The 15,647-nt window shown below is 39.6% G+C and overlaps 1 protein-coding gene across 2 annotated transcripts in view; it reads right to left on the bottom strand.

Annotated features, from left to right (window-relative positions):
* The window catches only part of CERS6 (ceramide synthase 6), a 313,857-nt gene that overhangs the window by 192,088 nt on the left and 106,122 nt on the right, over positions 1–15,647 (bottom strand). The window lies entirely within an intron of this gene.

The following is a 15,647-nucleotide window of genomic DNA, read 5'->3' as shown; positions in this document are numbered from 1 at the left end:
TTGATAACTTAGGTATACCCATTGTAATTTGTAGGATAACCACCAAAATAACTAAAAATTGAGTGCATAATTTCAAAACTAAAAGGGAAAATGGAATCAAGTCAAGAAAAGGGAGAAAAAGAAACATAAAATAGGCAAAAATAGCACAAAACAAGATGAAGCTGTAAAAGCATGTAAAAATGATTATATTAAGCACATATGAAATAAGCTCTGGTGGGAAAAAGAACAAATGTGTCCGGACTGAATAAAACAAAATCCCACCATATGTTATCTATAAGAAACACATCTAAGCACATTCCACTTGTATTAGGTTTTTAAATAGGCAAAACTAAATTATGGTGTTTGGGAATACTTGTTAAACGGCAAGGATGTGAGTCAAACTAAGACAATGATTAGCGCAGAAGTTGGTAGAGTGTATATTTCTTGGGCGGAAAAGTGGTGTTGTGATTATCAAGGGGCCTATGGATTGGGGGGCACTAGGGAGCTGAAGAAAGTCGAAAATGTGGAGCAGAACGTTCCAGGACAATGGGAAAGCAAGCGCAAAGGCCAAGAGGCAGGAACGAGCCCAGCAAGCAGAGAGCACCTCGACATCACTGAAGCGCAGCGAGAGGAGCTGGGAGAGATGAAGTCAGGGAGGTCCACAGCCCAGATCTGGACCATGCAGAGCCCTGCAGGTCCTGCAGGGTTCCCAGTTTAGATCTTAATCCAGAGCACAGCAGAGATGGGGAGGGCTCTCATGGGAGCACCAGGTGGGTATACCTGTGCCAGGCAAGGGTTGGGGTGATGCGTAGAAATCTCAGAGGAGAAAGGGTGCCTAAGGTAGACTTCAAGGAAATGAATAAGAATCAAACGTAGAAGAAAAGGGGGTGTGGAGGTCCCTGGGACGGAATGCACAGAGAACTTTGAGCAGTTCATTCTTACTAGAGCATGGCACGCAAGGAAGGAATTGGAGAAGTATTGGTGACTCTGGTGGACTTGAGGCCATGGAGAACTAAGAGACAGGATTTTTTAAAAAACACATTTGCAAGCTCTAGGTCTCTAATTTGGAAGCCCCAACCCATATTAAATACATTACCTTGAACCTACATCCTGTATTAATGTTTTATCTATTAAAAAAAGTGAGGGTTGTTCTCCAGTGCCCCCCCGCCAACTCCATGGGCTCCTTGACAATCACACCACCACTTTTCCTCCAAAGAAATATACACTATACCAAAGTCTTTAAAATACTTTTTACAACTTTCCCTTTAAGAATTAATATCGTAAGAAGATGGCAGAATGTGTACCACTGTCAAAGCTATATGATGGATACATGGGAATTCATTATACTATTCTCTCTCCTCTTGGGCATATCAAAATTTTCATAATAAAAATAACCAAAGGAATTGTTATTTTGTTCCTGTTCAGATTAAAACTTTATTATATTTAACCAAAGGAACTGTTATTATTTTGTTCCTGTTCAGATTAAAACTTTATTATATTTACATATAAATCTCTGATTTGAGTTCAGCCATGAAATCATATCTTGTAAAAACAGAGACATTTAATAATGTTAGGAGAAAAATTTTGAGATAATTATCAAAGGCCGAGGATTACTTTTTAAGCACCAAGAAAATTTACACCCATAGGATTTTACAATGCATCCCTTATGGTTCTTTATTTGCTATTTGGTTGTCTTCCAAGTAAAAACCGTTTTTTAAAAGCAAGAAACCTTGATCTAAAACCCCTAATGAGGATATAATACGGAAAGTATAAAGAGAAAAAACTAGAAAAGAAATAAAAACATGCTGCTTTTTTTCTTTTCTCTCCTTTCTTATTTTTATACAGCTTTAGAAAACTGTCTGGTTGGCTGCAGGCATATCTGGATGTGTTTCCTGAAATTAAAAGCATAAATTAAATAAAAACGTCTAATGTATCAAATCATCTAAAACTCAAGAGAAATCCATGTGGCAGCTTAAGCATCTTCAGTATGTTGCACAGAATTTCTTAGGAGAGAAGGGAGTTTAGAATGGAACATCATCCAATTTAACAAAAATTTACTACCTCAGCAGCTTACTGGATAATGAACTAAAAGACACAAAAGTACTTTACGAACATGGTAACGTTTTCCTTCAAGGTAATAAAATGCAAAGTAGGCTCCATAGGTTGGTTTTATATCCTCAGTATCTTCAAAAGCTACAGACTGAGTGAGGGACATAAGAGACTTGCCCTCTCTCTTCCTGTAAACAATGTGAAAATGATAAAAAATAAATGTTTACTGGTTCCACAGTCTGGTCTGATAAATGCCTAGAGCTAATCTGCACCAAATATCTGAGCGAGGGCTCCAAACCTCCCAACCCTGCTTTCAACCTAGTTTCCCATTCCCATAGTGATTCATTATCCTGTGAAGGTTCCACCCCACTCCTGGGCTTTTTGGACTGGGACACAGTGACTTGTGAGTGACTGCACCCTACTGGCACCTACACCTCTTACTCCCTAGAAACGACAATGTACTGGTATCCCTCGCCCTCGCTATCTGCCACCCACATGCAGACAGACATGCCAAACAAAGAAATTAATCAACACATCTTCAGAAAATTGTTTCACACTTTCTCCCCACTCCTCAAAATGCCAATACTTCCTCCTCCTTCTTCACTCTCCTCTGATGCCCGTTTCCTATTTCATAAAATTCTTAGGAAAAGAATAAAAACTTGTTCAAGAAGGGAGTCCATACAGAGAAGGCCCTTCTTTGCTTCAGAGGCAATCACAGTGCTACTATAGTGCTATCATTAGTATACTAGCTAACATTTATTATGCGCTTACAAAGTGATATGGTTTGGTTCTGTGTCCCCATCTAAATCTCATCTCGAAAGATTGAGAGTGAGGAAGTGGCACTTCCTCACTGTCACTCTCCCCTGCCACCATGTAAGACGTGCCTGCCTTGCTTCCCCTTGCCTTCTGCCATGATTGTAAATTTCCTAAGGCCTCCCCAGCCATGAGAAACTGTAAGTCAATTAAACCTCCTTTCTTTATGAATTATCTAGTCTCTGGTAGTACCTTTATAGCAGTCTGGAAACGGACTAATACATAAGGCACCAGTGCTCTATGTGTTTTGAACAATTCTAATGGCCCCATTTTAAATTCAAGGTACTATTTTGACTCAGGTTAAGTTTCAAGAAATCGAGGCTGAGGAAGCTGGTCAGTGCTAGAGACAGGCAGGTAGCGCTGGCAGTCAGAGCTGTCCTCTTGGCCTAAGATAGAAACCTCCCAGTTCTACCACAAGGACCTCACCCTACTGTTTAGACAAGTAAGGAACCATGGTTTCAAATTACATGCCACTTTAAAAGTCAGAAAGCCAGAAAATCATGTTCTCAACAAGAAGCTTTTCTTTGAAGAAGGAAAACAAGAAAATAAAACCATGAGATTTAACTTCTCCAAAAAAAATCATCATATCAAATCTGCCAAATAATTATACCTTCAAACATTTGGGGATTTAATAGAAACAAAGCCCAGATAAAAGGCGCATGGTACTAATGTATACCCAAAAGTATTAAGCAAGCTTAGAATGGTATTATTTGATTAGGTAGGTGAATTCAATTCAATTTGGCAGCCCTTAATACTAATTGAATTGATCAAAATTAATCAGTTTTCTTGAGCTCTGACTATGTGTTTGGCAATATTGTAGGTGCTTTATATGAATCATTTTATTTAATCACTATATTAAATAACAACTTTGTCAGGTTTTTAAGGTTATTGCCTTGTTTTATGGATAACGAAATGAAGGATTGTTTGTTCATCCTAAGGATGATGATAAAATAAAGAGATATTACCATTTATGTATCAAGGGAAGAGATCCTGTTTTTTCATCTAGCAGCAAATACAGAACCCAGCAGATAGTAAATGCTTTACAAAAAACAAAAACGAAAACAAACAAACAAAAAAACAAAGCTTATTGAGCCACATAAGTATTGGAAAGAACCAGAAAGGACAACTTAACTGTCATGGAGTAAGAGAAGCTTTTAGGTTTTAATACACCAAAGATTTAGCCAGGGATTCATGTAAACGCTTCATAGTTCCAGATAAGACAATATTTTATTTTTAAATCAATTCAATGGAAGTGATGCACACAAGTTCAAGTCTTATTTCAGAACTGGAATCAATAAGAACTGAAATCAGTTCAAGTTGGACACACTTCCCTGACTAAAATGGGAGAGAAAACAGTAGAGCAATATTATCTCAATGAATAATGGAAGGGAAATACGAGTGTCCACTGAAAAGTACATCTAAAGGACAACGTTAGAAGAAATTCTGCATTTGGCGGCTTCTGGAGATCTGTTTGGGCCTATCAACTAGAGATACAGGTGCATTTTTAATCCCTTCCTAACTTCTCATAAAATACTACATGGCCTACATTCCTCAAACACTGAGAATGTCTCACTCAGTTTCCATTTTTCTGCAAACCGTATCCCAGGCTTCAGATCACTTAGTGGGACCTGATACAAGCCAAAACCACTCCTACTATTCGGGCCTGCTCCAACCCCTCACCTACTCCTGCTCCACCCCCAGTCACCCACAGAAAAGGAAAGGAGAACTGAGAGAAAGTTCCATGACGGATCTGCAAGAAAGCTGGGTTCCACTGACAAGGAGCACCAAAGGTCCTAAATAAAGCATTTCCAATCTCAGTGACTCCGGGCACCTAGAACAATGATAAACACGGCGAGGCTTAATGGTATGTGTGCCAAAGTTGGAATGTCTGGCAGAATCCTACTACAGGATGGTCACTTGTTGTTCCATGGGTATCACTAGATAAATACTTTTCCTTTGAAAAATAAAAATAATATAAATTGTGATATAACCCACTTAGCCTATATACTTCAATAGTAATTCTGTCCCCCAAATCTATCATAAAATTTATTCACAAGAAGCTCTCTACATTGACCAATTCTTAGATTTGTTGATTTCAAATCTGGTTTGCTACCCAACAAGTACTCACTCATTTACAATATGATGACTTAGCCCTGTCCCCAGGGAGAACTAGATGCTCCTGTTGCTGTCTGTCTGCTAAATTATTGTGCCTGATTCCCCTTTAAACTCTGAGCACCAGAAAACAGTGATTTTATCCTTTTTTCCCCCACAGGTTATTGGAGTACAGGTGGTGTTTGGGTACATGACTATGTTCTTTAGTGGTGATCTGTGAGATTTTGGGGCTCCAGTCACTCCTTTTCTTTTTCTCCATTTGGTCCATGTAACCATCCTTGAAAATTCAGCAGTGTCACCTCCTCCAGAAACCCTTTCCTGCCTCCTCCTTCCCCTTTTCAGTCTTCCCTAGGACTATTTGAAAGAATAAACTCAAGTTTTCTCTAATTACAGTCAGGCCTCTAGTCCCTAGAGATTCACTCCAATCCCTGAAGTTCACTTAATTGACTCATTCACTGGACATTTCTGGGGGCCTTACAAAGCACCAGACATTGTGCTGAGTGGTGGGGGTGAAAAGATAAATAAGACACAGTCCCAGAACTCAAGGTATTGATGGCCAAACAGCAGAGATAGATGCAAACAGTGAACACGGCAAGTCTCCAAGTGCTCTAGTAGAGAACAACTAAAAGTGCAATATGGGTGGCAAGGAGAAAGCAACAAATTTAACTGCAGCCCTTCATAAGTTAGAGGTGGAAAGGAAAGAGAAAGGAGGCTGTCATGTGCAAATAAAAGACCAAACTGCCCCCTTTCCATGTTTGCTCTGCAGGCAGTAAAATAATATATTACTGAATTTCTCTAACATTGTGCTTCAGCTGGGTACAAATCCCAACTCTGATGCTTAGTAGCTGTGTGGTGTTGGGTCAGTTATTCCACCTCTCTTTACTTCTCTTTATTCGTGGGTGAGAAGAACTTTTAATATCTAACATATTACAAAAGATTGTTGTTTAAATGTAAAGGCTCCATCACAGCATCTGAACTGTATAAATACCTCAAGAAATACCTCTTTCCCCTCTCTTGTCAGGGTCTAAGTCTCCTGCCAGCATTAATGCCCACTACATCTGCAAGAAATCCTATTATATACTAATATGTAAGCTGAAAATATGCAATTTTATTACAACTGTGGCTAAAGGCAGTATGGGAGTTAGAGAACTTTGCAGAATTAAGGAATATGGCCAAGACTTGGGCCTCTAATGCAAATTCTGCTGTTAATCTTGGCTGGTGCACCAAGTGTTTAATGCTGCAACATTCCCTCACTCACAGTATATCTTCCATGGAACAGTACACCAGCTTTTCTACACAGTTGAACCTTAAAAGCAGTAAACAGCCTCCCTTGTCCACTGCTAGGACACTGTAAATGGCCAATATAAGAAATAGTGTCCAAATCTACAGTAATCTGCCAGCAGCTCACCTTGCAGTCAATAATAACTGAATTGTAAATTTAAAAATAATTAAAAAGTATAATTGGATTGTTTGTAACACAAAGGATAAATGCTTGAGGTGATGGATACCCCATTTACTCTGTGATGTGATTATTACATGCTGCATGCCTATGTCAAAATATCTCACATACCCCATAAATACATACCCCCAAATATCTCACATACCCCATACATACCGCAAGATATCTCACACACCCCATAAATACATACCCCAAAATATCTCACATACTCCATAAATACATATACCCATTTATGTACCTACAAAAATTTTAAAAATCAAATAGAATAAAAGTAGTTGGCTCCAATTGCTTTTAGTTAAGTTTCCTATCATGGGTAGGGCTTATTATGAATTTGGATGTGGGAAGGCCTATAAATAAACCTCACAAACCTACTTCCAATAGTCATTTGGAATCTGCTCAAACCATTCCAACTTGAGAAGCGGCTTGATGCCCTGTTACTTAGTCCAAATGCCCATCCTCAACCACCACCATCTTATGCACAAACTCTTTCACCCTTACATTCCTAGGTGTTATATTCAAATATCAGGAGCCATGTGCAATGTGCCAACTTTTAGGACAAACAGACAAATCAGTAACGGTTGAAGATTCTTTTAATCCTTGACAGGATGTGGTTACCATGAGCTAATAACCGCAAGGCGAATAGCCAGGAGGAAATCAAACACTCCGGCTCCAAGCAGAAGGCACCTACCCCTATGACAACGGGAAGTGACTGCAAAGGAGGGAGGAAGGAAGCATGAAAGAGAAGGAGAGCAAGAGAGGCAAGCCAGACGGGATTCCCAAGAGGAAGCAACAGAGTGCTTCTTTTTCGACAACCTAAAATGTCATTCTCTTGATAGCAAAGTAAGATACAAGGCCCAGAATAACCCATAACTGGAGCCATAAGGAAGGGCCCCTAGAAGGGAACCACTTGGCTTGAGTATTACAACTGATGGCTCCCTGTAAGGTCTTAAATAACTTTACCAATGCACAGAATCAATTGTCCCTGTGAGTTCTGCAAGGTCAGAAATTGTTGCTTACTCAACTTTGCAACCACATTTGAAAGGGAACCAGGCACTGAGAGATGCACATTAGACAAACACCCCCTCACTTAATCCCAAATGACTTTATAAATAGTAGCTATTATATCTTTTCACAGAAGAAAAATCTGGGGCTTGGCAACATTAAAGGACTTGCTAGGGGTAACAGAGCTTGAGCCAGACCATGAACCAGGTAGATGTGATTCCCACTCTCAGATTTCTTCAAGATCAGTTGCCTCTTGTACTTCTCCTGCACACAGGAGGTAACCAATAAATATTACATTTAAGAGCGAGCTCCTGTACCCAGAAGTCACGCTGACCTCCTAAGGCTGATCAGACTGTCCAGGCTCCAGCAGAGGTGGCTTTACTAAAGCCAGCACCACAGAGGACCAGGCTTTGATCCTCTATCCCTCCTGGTAGAGGCAAGCTGTGTCCTCTTCAGAATCACCTGGGTAAATTTAAAATCTCTGAAGTTCAAAGACATTCACTGTGTATTCTGACATTTCTCATGTGGTGCCTCAAAAGCCTTGGCTTCTGGAGGCACAGGGGGCATCACTCCCTAGTGAAATAGGACACCTTTCTTCATCCACTTCTGTCACATTGCTACACAACAGCAAGCCAAAGGTGCCGAGGCTCTGCACTCGCGTTGGTGTTTCATCTTTTTCTTGTGCGTGAGTAATGCCCAAGTCGACAGTCCTGTGAATCCACATGGGTTCTGCCTCCTTGGGGTTCCACAGAATGAAAGAGCTTCATCCTAAATGGAGAATCTGCTCTCCTTGCATCTTCTTGGATCTCTTCTCCTCAAAATGATGACATCAGAGCCACTGCTCTTAGGTAGCATGCTTGTGGCTCTGAGGAAGCCATGTGGCCAGGGCATGGCCGTGACAGACTAATAGCTGTTTGCTGTGGCTCCTGGTACCCCAACTTGAGTAACAACAGAAACCGACGACCTTCAGGCAGCTGAGACTCACTACCCCCGTACCATGTGCAAGACACCTTTCTAAACACTTCATTTATATATATTAATTCATCCAGTATTCACAACAACCCTATGAAGAACACTCTTAATGTGCCCATTTTACGAAGACGGTGGCCAGCAACCCTCCCAAATACCCCAGAGGTGTTTATCAGAAAGAAGACTCAAATGTAGACTCCCGAGCTCCACAGCCCACTGCCTTCACCACCACACCGACCCACTGGTCCTGCTACCAGGCTTGTGGTAAAAGCGTGCATAACTTCTAATGTGAGCCTAACACGGATTTCATATTTGCTTATATCTGATTTTGTCTGCCAGAAACACTAGGTGAACACAGAAAACTGAACCAGGCTGAACTGAATGGCCTACGAGCGTATATTTACAACACGTGTGCGCGCACACACACACACTTTCTTCAAATATGTCCAAGCTACCTTAGTCACACTAGCTATGAGCCACACCCATTTGGTATTGCAACTTTCCCTCTGATTTCAGGTCTTCCTCCTTCCAGCACTTCACAATAACTTACTGCCACCCTTCTGACGTTGTTATGGACTGAACTGTGTGCCCCAGAATGCATACGTTGAAGCCCTACCTCCCAATGTGACTGTCTTGGGAGATGAGGCTGTTAATAAGGTAATTCAGGTTAAATCAGGTCATAAGGGTAGGACTCTACTCCAATATGATTGGTGTCCTTATAAGAAGAGGAAGAGACACCAGGGATGTGCACACACAGTGGAAAGGCCAGGGAAAGAAACCCCTGGAAAAACCAAACCTATGTCACCTGGGACTTTCAGCCTCCAGAACTGTGAGAAAATACATTTCTGTTAAGCCACACAGTCTGTGGTATTTTGTTATGACAGTCTGAGATAACACAGCAACAGCCACTACAAGCAAATGTTAGGTCTATTTCAAGGTCAAGTGCCATATTTATTGTAGTAGCTATGTATTTCTTAACCATTTAAAGTGTATAAAACTGCTCCTGTTTTTATTAGGTTCCTAGCTTATTTTCAAAGTGTCACTGATGAAATTTCCCAGCGTTGTGTCCCTAACCCATTCTTCTCACAAACCCTAAGTTATTTTGTTTTGTTGTGCGATTTTGCATGGTGTGGCCATTTTTAGGAATGCATATGTCATATGACAGCACAAGTGATTATACTACTGCCCACAGGTCAATGACTTACAGATCCTGAAGATGAAGCATAAAACATAACCTTTCTACAGTCGTCTTCAGGCACTCTGATGAGACTGGTTCTATTAAAAACATTTCAAGAAGGGTAGGTGCCAAGTACAGACACACATGATGTATAAACATTGGTGTGGGCACATGTATAAAATATGACACTGTATAAGCAGTAAATGAAAAAGGATTTATTTCTGGATGGTATGCTTTGAAGTCTTTCCCCCTACAGTTCTGTATGAACATTATGTAGACTTTTATAAATCCTCTACAATCAAAATCAATTATAAGGATTTGCATGATTCTACTCTAAATCAGAAACAAATAACAACTTTTAAAATACATTACACAACAACAAAAAATAGTACATAGGTTCAAAAATAACAGGGTTAAATAATAATATGAGGCCTTAATAAATTCAGTTATTCCTCTACATTGTGTCCTCTTTATTACCATCCAATTCCATGTTGAACAAAAATTATTGAAAAAAATATTATTTAAAAAGCCTTTAGAAATTTAGGCCTTAAATGAAAACTGACCACTCAAACGTAGGCAGAGCACAGCAGTAGTTAATATGCAGCCAGCCTGACCAAGGTATGGCCTGTCTTATATTTTTAGCAAAAATCTCTTTTCCTTAATTAGCCAACACACATGCATTAGAGGCCTAGCCATATGCCATCAAGGAATGTGTGAGGCTTGTTCTAAATGGAAAACCTGAGTTCACCGGACACAGATGGTAGGTCTAGAATAGAACGAGGGGGCCAAGCTTTAGGCTTATTCAAGGCAAAAGAGCAGACTGTCCATAGTACAGTTCATCGATCTTCAGAATTTCTGTAATGAAAGCAATGCTGCCTTGAGGATACCAACAGATTTGAAGAGTGCCTGGCTAGGCTAAATGAAACTGCACTCCATCAAGGCACCATATCCCAGGAATACTGGAGATAGGCATACCAATTACAGAACTATTCAAATTTTTCTATTAAATGGCAAAACTCTGAGAAATAGATGACTGTGCCTAGCACTAGGAGACTATATTCTCTTCCTTGAAACTCTGAAAGAACTACAAATAGTATTATTACCCTAAAGCAGGGCTCTGCAAACTATGGCTAGAGGGCCAAATCCAGCCTGCCATCTGTTTTTGTACGGCCCATGGGTTAAGAATAGTTTTTATTTTTTGTAATGTATTTTTTAAAGAATAATACTTTACGACACATGAAAATGACATATTCATATTTCAGTATCCATAAATACACTTTCACTGGAACACAGCCATGCACATTTGCATCGTCTCTGGCTGCTTTTATGCTGCAGCAGAATTGTAATTACAACAAGGTCCATATGATCTAAAATATTTATTTTGGGACCATTTATAAGAAAAGTTTGCTGACCTCTGTCCCAAAGCTAAAACTGACCTGAATACAACGTGCAGATATAAAACTGTTTAAGGTAATAGTCTTGCACACCAAGACATTCACTGAGCAATAACTAGGACTACAACAATGTACTTTGGATGACAGAAGTTGCTCTCCAAACCAGGGACTGTTTTGTATTAATGGAAAATAACCACAACTATCACCATAACATAAACAAAACAGCTCAACCCTGTACTTTTCAAGAACTAGAGACTGTCCACCAATTTTATGATTTTTTTCCCAGACTTATAATCAGCATCTACACATTGCTGATCATGTATCCTAGTACTGAAAAAACAAAGATACCGTTTCTCTAGAAGATAATAGTTTCTTATTTCCCCCTTCAAAAACTGCATTCATTATGAGGAGAATTTTGGCAGTAAATTTTGTAATTGACGCTCCTGTCATGGTCTAAGAGAGAAAATAATCAAAATTGAATTTTCTCTCTGGCAAAACTTTGTCCATCGCCAGAGTATGAAAGATATGGAAATGGTTTAAAAATATTCAGGGTTTTATTTTTATTTTTTTGCAAGTAGGTGGCTGTTTATGAAAACATGTTGAACACATTCCCCATACTATTTCCTCAGATAAAAGACTGATCTGAAATAAAGGAATATGAGAGACTCAACTACTTGTTTCCAATACGACCTCACTTCCCTTCCCCTGTCATCAATTATTAGGCTCCACTTTCTATGAAGGTCACAAGATAGCACTGATAATTTATAAACAGCTGTAAAAACTGCTATTTAGATTCAAGGTGACCAAGTTAGAAGCATGGAGGCAATTGGTTAACCCATTCATTTTTCAATGATGAATTAGCTCACGTTCAATGGAATCACAAACTAAGAAAAATCACAGGGCTTCTTTGCAGGAATAATCACAATTTCGAAAGGATCCCAGGTTTTGATGAGTCTGCTGCCACTATACAGAAACATACAAATATGGAAGGATTGGGGGATAGTTTTAATCAGTATCAATTCTAAAATGGAATTCCTAAAGAAAAGGGAATCTTGAGCTGTCACCTTACTCAACAAACTCCGTAACTTCAGCAGCATATGGAGTAAGCTCCAATTCAAATCGCTGAGTATTAGTGTGAATATTCCTTGCCATAGATTTTCAGATTACATATGGGAGATTCATCTTTCCAATCTTTGAGACTGTTTAAATAAAAGCCCTATATTATATGTCCTCCTAGACCTGTGCTATGAAATGTACTGCACGATACTCAAAAATGATGAGCACAGGTAGGGTCCAAATGAAAGGAATGCCATTTATTCTGATATCTTATCTCCGCTTCTTCCTGTTATATCCAGCAAATATTTTAATACATTATTTATTTTATATTATCCTGAGTGATAAAAACCCACTTGGATGCAATTGTCAGAGAAGGATGATACAGCTTCACCAGTCCAAAGGCATAATCCCAACCGGCACCTGCTTCCATTAGGAACCAGTTGCTTCTAAAACGTCTCAAATGACATCTCATTTTTATAAATTCTTCACTCTCTCTTGAAATGCTCTATTTAAGTTGCCAATAAGAATTTCAACGCTTTTGCAAAACTAACATGACTGTGAATGACTGACATAAAGCAAGAGAAAAAAAAATCACGTCAATGTATTAGCATTTTACACGCAAAACAGCTTCTACTCAGTCCATCTACATGTAATGGATGTGCCAGAAATTGGACATGCCTGCATATGCTTACAAGCACAGTTTGGCTTGCATGTTGGTGCTATTCCACACTGCTGAAAGATGAAATACAATTATCCTGACGGAATTCTGTATTTTGGAAAATAGAAACTTATATAACAGAAAAATTATAGATTCTTTACATTTTGACCCTCAGGTGACAAGCTCCAAATTTGTGTTCTCTTGTTTTCCCATTTGATTTTTAGTATTTCTGAGCAGCAATTATCTTTCTTCTTAACCAGGGATGTGTGTTATAAGCACTTGGGGCATTTTTTTCCATGATATACATGTTCAGACTGTACCTGAGTCATCATCCTGACACCCTGGGATGGGGCTCGGGCACGTGTATTTTGAAAACATCACTAGGTGATTGTGAAATGCATCCTTAGTTAAGAACAACTATTCTAGATCTTTTTTTATATAGGTAAGTAAGTATGACACACACATTTGCATACAGAGACCACTATAATTCTACTTTATCCCTCATGGTGTTCTCTAAATGTTCTCCTTTGCCATTCCATTCTTTCCTCTGAATTTCTGCCTTTAAAATTGTCATGGAGCTTTCCATAGTCAGGTAATTTTCCTAGACAAATTTTATGCTAAGGCAGTATATATTAGGCACTCATTTATAGAAGCAAAGTGACAAATGAGGTCAGCAACTCTTTCCAAAACAATGCCATTTTAACACACAGTCATAACAAATTATTTATTTGGCAGAGTCTGTCTGTTAGGGTAAAGACTGAGAGGAATGAAAGAACAAGATGTGACCCTGTGGTCTTCAAGCAACACAGAACTGGAACTGAAATAGTTAAACAAGTTAAGTAACCATATAAGGCAGTATGTGATTCAGGGTTAAATTCCTAGTACTCTAAGGATGTAGGGGAAGCTGTGCTCACTCCAGTCCCAATAGTCAGGCCACCCTTCACAGAGGGCCTGGGATTTGAAGAATGGTGAGGGGATAAGTAGGTGAGGCAGAGGAAGTTCCTGGCCTGAAACACCATATACAAAGCAGGAAGGAAAAAGGCACAGACAGTGAAAACACAACCCTCTAGAAGGAAGATGTCATTTGGGTGATGGACATTAAACAAGCAAAAGATAGACTCTAGTTATCAGGCTGAGGGACCTAATATTTATCCTATAGTTGTCTTAAAATCATCAAAGTTTTAAAGCATAAGAACATAGGGATAGTAGTATTTCAGAAAAATAATTTGGGATTTTTTGGTAGCAAACAAAATGTCTATGTGTATGCAAGATAAAAAAAAATAAGGAGACATATGAAAGCATTTTGGGCTATAATGGTGAATTTACAAAGAATTAATAGAACTCAGCGGCTGATCGACTTCAGTTTCCAGCCTATGACAAAACGGAAGCATAAAAACAATAGGAAAAGTAAAGTCAGGAGTGGAAGCAAATTAGAATTGCTAGCTGGAGCTGGCAGAATGATGCCTTAGAAGAAACATCTGCACTGTACACATGGCTTTGGAAGAAGCTGGTGAGAGGAAATGATTTCAACACATAGAATGGAAGGTAGGGTAAGGAAAATATGAGATTGAAGACTAAATCTGGACTGTCATTAACACATTCAGGACCACAGAGCAAACAGAGAATAAATGATGCAAACAAAAGACCTTGGAAAGGCAAGAGAATCTAGTGGCAACTCACAAACCAAGGAAGAAGAGAGTTTCAAAACAAAACTTCATCAATACTATATCATACAACAGAAAGATGAAAGGCCACTGACACTGACCCAGTTCTAATCCCAGCAAACCCCCCGTGTACCCCAACCTACAGTTGATCTTTTCCCTTTAATCTTTACTGACTATCCATATCAATCCTACAACACACATATCTGGTTATTTTTTTTTTTTTGAGATGGAGTCTTGCTCTGTTGCCCAGGCAGGAGTGCAGTGGTGCAATCTCAGCTCACTGCAAACTCCGCCTCCCAGGTTTACGCCATTCTCCTGCCTCAGCCTCCCGAGTAGCTGAGACTACAGGCGCCCACCACCACGTCTGGCTAACTTTTTGTATTTTTAGTAGAGACGGGGTTTCACCATGTTAGCCAGGATGGTCTCGATCTCCTGACCTCGTAATCCGCCCGCCTTGGCCTCCCAAAGTGCTGGGATTACAGGCGTGAGCCACTGCACCTGGCCCCATATCTGCTTATTTTCTAATATCTATCTTCGACCTACACATACTAAGATATTATGTCTTACTTCCACAACACTATTACAAGTTTCTTGATGGAAGAAATGATGTTATTTTATGCACCATCTCTTCCCCATCATGGTGCCTCCATATTACCATACCACTAGCAATCATTTAGAAGCATTTTTAATTGATTATAACTATGACTGTCTTATTTATTGTGGTATGCACATAATGACCTGTGGAATTCATGGAGAAGACATAGACACTGGTCTAGAGTTAGTACTTGCTACACAAAGTGTGATCTCTAGACCAATGGCACCAGCATCCCGTGGAAACTTGTTAAAAATGCTGCCATCCCAGACCAAGTAAATCAGATTCTGCATTTTAACATGATCCTCAGGTGACTGATGCTTATCTTAAAATCTCAAATACAGTGGTATTTGAGAGAAACTGGTGTAGACTCAGCATAGTAGGGGCTGGCACCAAAGTACCAAAGAAGTTAGTCAGAGGAGGGAAAGATGGCACATGATGTTCAGCACGCAGACATTTGCTGAGACCCAGCTTCACCCTTACTCGGACTTGTGGCTCAAAGACGGAGCCCAGGCCCTTTGGATATATGGCAGGCCCAAGCTGGGAAGCAATTTTGGCTTTTGACCAGGAGCCCAGATACATAAATCCTTCTCTCATAGACTGCCACTAAGTAAGTTCATTTACTGAGAGGGCTTTGCTGATTGTATCTACCAGGTTGTTTTTCCCGACTTTATAAATATTCTCACCTCCGAAAGACCCTGTTCATGTTCTCCATATTTCCCC

This window comes from Macaca fascicularis, chromosome 12 (assembly GCF_037993035.2).
Source record: "Macaca fascicularis isolate 582-1 chromosome 12, T2T-MFA8v1.1".
Taxonomy (NCBI): Eukaryota; Metazoa; Chordata; class Mammalia; order Primates; family Cercopithecidae; genus Macaca; species Macaca fascicularis.
Note: the sequence above shows the minus strand (reverse complement) of the source record. Positions and strands in the feature narration are given on the sequence as shown.